The sequence below is a fragment of the Acanthisitta chloris genome, unplaced genomic scaffold (assembly GCF_000695815.1).
Source record: "Acanthisitta chloris isolate BGI_N310 unplaced genomic scaffold, ASM69581v1 scaffold33791, whole genome shotgun sequence".
Classification (NCBI taxonomy): Eukaryota; Metazoa; Chordata; class Aves; order Passeriformes; family Acanthisittidae; genus Acanthisitta; species Acanthisitta chloris.
Genome location: NW_008657111.1, coordinates 37,070 through 44,530, shown reverse-complemented (window position 1 = coordinate 44,530; position 7,461 = coordinate 37,070). Strand labels below are relative to the sequence as shown.

At 39.5% G+C, this 7,461-nt stretch overlaps 1 protein-coding gene across 1 annotated transcript in view; it reads left to right on the top strand.

The window, feature by feature from the left end:
* The window catches only part of PPFIA1 (protein tyrosine phosphatase, receptor type, f polypeptide (PTPRF), interacting protein (liprin), alpha 1), a 51,580-nt gene that overhangs the window by 9,655 nt on the left and 34,464 nt on the right, over positions 1-7,461 (top strand). The window lies entirely within an intron of this gene.

The window sequence follows — 7,461 nt, the reverse complement described above, 5'->3', positions numbered from 1 at the left end:
GCATGTATCTCTCCCGAGTGAGTATTACTTGCTTAAACAAGTTTGAAATTACAAGACAGAAGTGTTCATCACTTGGCAAAAAAAATAAATACATAAATATAATAGGAGAGCACTGAGGGGGAAGTACATGTTGGTGCTTGTTTAACAAGGGTGGCTTGGCCAACCTGATTCAGATATTCCCAAGCATTCCCTGTTAATGTAGTGTGAAAAATGTGCTTTTCAACTACTAGCCACAGAACTAAACCTGGCAACTAGGGCCTGAGTGAATGATTAGAATAGGGCAGGGCCTCACTGTTCTTGCAAGCAGGAGTGTCTTGTCACTGACATAATCCTGCATGATGGGTCTTGTTCTGGGTCTGGTTCTAAAAAATACTGAGATATTAGTCATGTGAGGATTAGGTTTTTTTAAACACACTAGAATGCAGTATCTAGGATTAGTTAAATAATTTTAAAGTCATAAAGGTCATAGGAATTTAACATTTGGAATTATGCTATTTCTTGGGGTGCAGTATGTTTACAGAAAAGCACATCTATTTCTTGCCCAAGTCAACTTGGAGTCCAGTGTTGTTTACACCTTAAAAGATGTTGCTGCAGCTTTTGTAGTAGCTGCTTAGGCTCCCTAATGAGGGTCCCAGCAAAATAACTGAGCCTGTTAAATTTTCTCAGCATATCTTGCAGTTGTTGTGCAGTTTGGCATCGCTGAGGAGCATTGCATGCTGTGAAATCCAGTCTGGGATCCCAGGAAATCTTGACCAACCTTGTGTGGAGAGGAAAAAACTTCAATGAAATCTCTCTAGTGTCATATTAAAGATGGAGACTGGTTTTGTCCCATACCTGGTCAAACTGGTAATACAGGATTCTTCCTCTTTAATTAAGTACAACTGTATTCTGCTTTTGCCACAGTGGGTATGGGTGTGGGTAGGTTTCTTCACTGACATAGTCTCCAAAAATGGAGATGCCTAAAGCTACAACTAAGAAGTTGTGCTGCTACTTACTGTATTAGTTACTAATCAAAACAGACTAGGCTAGGGGTGCAGGAATGTGGTAATTTATATTGTGAAACCCTTAGAATTCAGAGTGTCACTGAGAGGCATTTGCTTTTCTAGCACCCCCCAAGTATGGTAAACTTGCTTCTGAGTTAATTTAACTTGTTATTCTGGAATATTGGTAGTTGGGTTGGTACAGTATTGAAAAGGATTACTGTGCTGTTGACCAGTCTCTGTACAAAGTAGCCATACACATTCCAAGTTGAAAAGCCTGTTTTTCAATGATGACTAAAGTTTTCCTGATGCATATATTAGCTGATCTTGAACATTTTTCCAAGTCAAACAAGCTTGGTCTGGTTCTGAATACTTTTGTGCCTTATCTGCCCTTTCAGGGGATGTATTCCTGTAGATCCAAGAGCAGCTAAGGTGGAACTCTTTGCATAGCCACCACAATGTGGTGGTTTTGCCTTGTGGTGGATTCTAACCATGTGATAGAAGAAGGTTTTCTGCTGCCATTGCATATGAATAGATGCCAAGTTTCATGCAAGTCTGCAGAGCACTTCTGTATTTCCTCTGCTTGCTGCTAGGCAGCTGTTGCCTTCCAGCTGTTGTAATGGTTCAGCTTTTGGACTTCCTTACTCAGAAGATCCACAGTGTTGCCAGAGTAGGGGCAACATTTTATAAGAATTTTACAAAGACAAGTGAAGGAAGTAACTTGTAACTAGTATTTCAAGCTAGTGTTCAGTATGTTCATTTCTTGTTAATCCTCTGCTCTTTGTGAAGTTCAACTGAGTATTTGGAGAAAGCCTTGGAGGAAAAAACCCAAGTATTTTGCTACAGTTTTTCCACTGGTTTGTATGCAATATTTGATAGACATTTATTGCTTTAAAAGTAGTTAAAAAAGCTCTGTTAAGGCTGTGGTAAAAATGGGTAATGGCCAGTCTGGATGAACTAAACATACACCCTGTGTGACCTACCGTACTTTGAAGAAGTTGTGGTGAGTTAAGGCTGATGAAAAGATTTTCTGGAGAAATTATGGATTCTAAATGTTTTGCTGCTCACAAGGTTGATTGCCCTGCAGAAGATGCATAGCAAACAGTCATGTAGAGATCACGTGTTGCATGTATGACTGTTGTATTCACTGTGGTGTTTGGAGATCTGGTTAATGGTGCAGCTTGGGAGACACAGGGATTGGCAAGTGCCCCTTGCAGTGCAAAGTATGGTGTGTAGCTGGGGACTGTTGGCTCTCCAGGGATACACAAAGGTATGTTTCAGCATGAGGCTTTGCCCCTAGTCTTGTGTACATAACAGCACAGTTTTGCTGGGTTTAGAGCAGATGAAATGCAGGAGTAGAGGTGGCAATGGTTTTGCTACTCTGGGTGGTTCATACAGGCTGTGGTTAATGATCTGAGTGTAGGTGGCTCTTGTTTGCCTGTCTTAGAGCTGTGCTTCACTCCATGTACTAGGGCTTGCAGGCTCACTTGCCAGGCTGTTCTGTGGTGTGTGTAAAGTCTGAGCATTGATTGATGTGGTGAAAGGAAAAACCTCTGATCCTTTGAGAAGGATTCAGTGACGTCTGGGTTCCAGTACTTCCCCCCCACACCCCAAATAGGACATGTCTATCAGAAATGTGTCAGATCAGAGCTACAGTAGGGAGAACATGGAACTGATGTGATTCTACCTCCCTTTTCCTGTTATTTCTGCATTCCTTTTGCAAAGCTGCCAAATACCTTCATTTCTGTTGCACTGGAAAGTGCAGCCCTTCCGGAGAGCTTCCAGCTCTGAGCTCTGGATTTAGTGCTTTGTAGTTGAGGCTCAGTGAATGCTGTGCATAAATTTAAGAAACTCACTGAGGATGATAACTGGAAACCTCTTTATTACCATGGAGACTTGGTCTTGCTATAAGCTTTTCCATTCTGCTCTTGGGCATATGTTTGGTACCTACTGGCTGTGAGTTAGACGTCCTTTGGCTCTTCGCTTGTCAAATTCCAGGCAGTTGATTCTCCTTTCAGCTCCAAAGGAGAACAGTGAGAGTTTCATTCCAGAGCAATAGCATTATGCAACTGTAAACACGTTAGAACTTAATTGCCTGTTTAGGATTGAGCAGTGCTAATGACTAAGCCTAGATAGAGCAATCCAGAAGGTAAACTTGAAGGATCTTGTACTAAAAAAGAGGGTTGGAATGATAAGAAATTACTCAGGTTTAGTATTAATCACTATCTATCAGCTGGCAGCAATACTCACTTGTGATTTCATGCAGTGTTACAGCTTTTGGTAGAGGAAAGGAGGTGTGTTTTTCAGTCAAGGGAAATAGAGACTTCTGAGAGTTCACCCAAGGTGGTATTAAACATTTCAAATATCTCAATGCCACTAGCTGAAATGGGAGAATTCTTTTAATAGCAAAGAAATCTGCACCTGTGTTTCAGGAGTTCTGTTTTTGAGTTATAAAACATCTTGTGCATAACCAGAAATAGGAAAGGAGGTCAATACACTAATTATATAATAAGCTCCAGTGTGTTCTCACTCTGGCAAGTAGTTAGCTCCACTTGGAAAAACAGCTACTTTGAGCATGAAAAGCCTTTCAGTGTTCTGAAACACAGGATTTTGACATGTCCATATTTTAATATTACTTTAAGGATTCTCTTGCACTCCCTATAAGTTGTTGGGGGTTTTGAGAACAAAAGATAAACTTAATTCATAGAACTAATGCTTGGAATAAGTTTTGTGTTTCCAGGTTAGTAAATCCAGGCTGCTTGATACTTACTGGAAATCAATTTCATGAGGTGAAAAGCAAAATATTTCTCTTTGCACACTCCAGGCTAATTTTTATCTTTCCCATTAGCATATGCCAGAGAGATGGAAAGATTGAAAGCAATGCTGATTTATTAGGTGAAACAGGCAAAGCAAAATCCGTGCTGGTTGTTGTTTTTTCTGGATCTGTTGTTAGTGTGTGTAACTGTGCTTTCTTGGGTGGCTGCATTTAACGATGAAAACATGTCAATTCTGTTTAGTTTTAACTCTCAATACCCTTGAACTATTTCATAATTCTGATTCGTGGCCTAGAAAAAAAACAAACCCAAACTGAACTGGTGTGACTAAATAGGCACAAAAATTTGCTTGCTAGGAACTTCTTAGTATATTGTGGATCTTGGTCACTGTGTGCTACCTAAACCCCTTAGGTTCAAAGTGAAGTGACTGTGAAATACCTGTTAGGCTTAGATATTTAATTAATTAATTTTAATAAATTACTGGCATCATTTGGAATAATTGTGGTTTATATGTAGTGCAAACATCATGATGGAAACTTACCTCAGGTCCCGTTGGTTTCATCCCTGATGGCCTTGCACTTTCCTCATTTGTCCTCCTCGTGTTCTCTTCAGCTTCTCAGATTTGTGAGTGGGTTGGATGATATTCAGGTTACAGACCAGAACGATCACTGTAAAAAAGAATATTACTTGGAAATGAAACAGATAATTCCACTCATTTATTTCAGTTAGAGATCTTCCTAAAGATGCAGCAGTTGCATCTTCATCTTTCTGTTGTCTAAAGACAGTACTTCAACAGCATTTAATATTTTATTTACGTGATTGAAATGTGTCCCTTTTTATTTTACTTCTCTCTTCATCCTTTATAGAAGTTTTCTGGCCATGTTGAGCCTGTAATCCATGATTCCTTATGCACTCAAGAGTGGTGTTGGATTTTATTGTGGAATAAGGGTTTTTTCTTGATGAAATTCCGAACAAACTTCCAGTTCTTTCTGTGGAGCACCCCTAACACATAGTTTATGTTCATGGATTTCTAGGGATTACCTCTGTTTCAGGTTTTTTCCCCTAGGATAAATCCTGTCTTCCTGTCATGTAGCATTTCCTTTTGTGATGTACTGTGAAATCTATGATTATAACAGAAATGAAGAGAACCTGTCCCCTGGAAGCTGTAACATTGCTGGGCTGAGATTTCAGGAGTACCCAGGTGGCTGTCAGCTCAGACATCAGAAACACAGGCCTGACAGCGAGGCACTGGTGCTTCCAACTTCTGCAAGGACATTTATATTGTGGCCTTGAAAACAGTAAAGGTTGAAGGTCAGTTCTGAAGGTTGAGGTAGAAGAAATGCTATTGCTTTAAAAAAACCTGGAGTTTCTGAACAACCCCCCTCAGAAAAGGTATTACTGCGCAAGACCAAACTCACTTGCTCAGTGGAGCTTTTTGCTGAGATTATTTATTTCAGGCAGCAGGAGTGACATATTTGGAATGCTCAGTTGGTTCAGAAAGTTACTTTCTTCAGTAAACATTTCAGTTTAGTATATAATGTGGATGTTTGCCAGAGTGTTCTAATCAACAGGGAATATTTCCCTAGTAAATTCAGCACTTTCCAGCTGATTGGTGTGAGTGCTCTGAAGTGCCTATTGTGAGTGCCATCCTTGTCAGTCCTCAGAGTTGTGTATTTATTGTTCTGGTGAATGCAGAACAGAACTTCATTCTGATGCTCTCATCTTCCCCTTAATTACAGAAAAGTAATGCAGCTTTGCAGATATGTAGGAAAGTTTTTCTCAGGAATTTTTCTCTTTCCTTTAATTCTTTCTGTACATTCATCTAATGCCAAGGGAGAAATTATGAGACAACTTGAAATTTTTGGAGAGGATAAATTTGCAAATAGTTTCTTTCCTTTTGAACTGCTTAAGGAAATCACAAATTGTCTACAGTTGAAGGTAGGTATTAAAACTAGAAAGGACACGTCTTTTGGCAGTGTCAGCTGAAACTAAGGACGTTCAGATGTTCTTTATGAGGCAGCTCACGGGACTCAAAGCAACTATATTTTGTCAAAACAAACAGCAATGGAGGTTGTTATGCAGTGCCAGAAATACTGGTCAGGCTGTTTATGCAGCAGCAATATAAATTCCTGTGTGCTCTGTTGGTCTGGGTCATCTGACAGTGTGAGGGTTCCTGTCAGAACTGATGTATTGGTGCTGCAATTTATATTGCACGGGAGGATGCAGTGGGATAGAACTCTGTGTACTAGAATCATTGGAAGAGTGAACAGACTTCTTTCAAATATGCATGTGCTGGTTTTCATGTGATGAAGCTCATGAAGCAGCATCTGTTAGTCCTTACTATGCTCTTTACTCAAGACTTGAGATAGAAGCTTGAAAAATAGAGAACTTTGCATGTCAGTCCATTGTCATTTGCAGAATTGTGTAATGTTGCTGTTCTAAATATTGCTGTTGGCATTTTAGGGGTTTTAAAATTGTTCTTCTATTATTATTAAATTGACAAGGGGAAAGAAAACACTAAGAAAATAAGTTCATACCAAGCTCTTTTGTGAATACTTTGTATCTTTTAGTACTTCCAGTAGTACATAATTATCTAACATGTGAAGATAAGTAGAGACAGGCAGTGAAAAATCACAGCTTTGGAGCCACTGGTTTGGAGTTCTGGTTTACCTAAGCCTTGTATGAGAGCAAAAGGGATGTGGGATGTCAATTGCCTGGGGGTCCTGGAAGCTCCCACAGGTGGGGTGTTGAAGGTATACCAAAAGTTTGGATGTGAAGGAGTATTCTGCAGGGAAAGCTCAGAGTAGAGTCAATTTTTCTGTTGGCTCCAGTGAAGCTTGAAGCAGATTTTTCCTTTCTTGATTTACCTTACACTCAGGACCCTTTTGTAGTTAGTTTCGTGTGTGTAAAAGTTGCAGGAGCTATATTAACAGGCCAGATTGTATTGAAAAGTGTATTTCCAGGCCATTTGGAAAATAACAGGCCTTTATTTTAAGAATGTGAATGAAATACTGCAGTGAAATATTTATCTGAGTGTAATTATTAGATGTGTTAGAGAAACCAAATAATTTTTTTAGCTGCTGGAAAAGGAGAATAAATTAAGACTTTTGGCAGTTATTTGCCGATTAACCAGGGGCTGTACTGAAACTTTTTTCAATGGGCAGGTTTCATTTAGGAAGAGGGATTCTAGGCATGGATTCTTCATCTGTGATCCTAAGTCACATCGATAACACATGAGGCTCTTTTCCTTCCTGTTTCTTACAAGCTTTTTTCTAAAGCCTGAGCTTGTTCACATCCACCCTTACTCTTAATTCTAATTTCTGACGTGGTTCAGATTACAACTTAAATTTTGCCAGAGTAAATGGGTAGAACTGGGTTCATAGGGCATTTAAATGCCTTTTATGTTGAGTATTTTTAATGAGGCTGTTGATATTGGAAATGGTCTAGGATGTAGTGGCTCTTCCTGATATTAGCACAATCATTTCCTGACAGAAACCCAAAAATGTAGAAAGATATTCTTTAATATTGGCTAGTCTCAGTGTTTGTGGTAGTAATAAACATCCAGTAAGTGAGGTGAGTTAGCTCAATTCCTGTTCCCTGATGACACTTCACTCTATTTCACTTTGGTTGAGTTTTGTTTGGTGAGATCTTTATTGAATTTGAAGGGCAAACCTTGTGAGGGCTTGGAGCCCAAGGGCTTTTAGAAA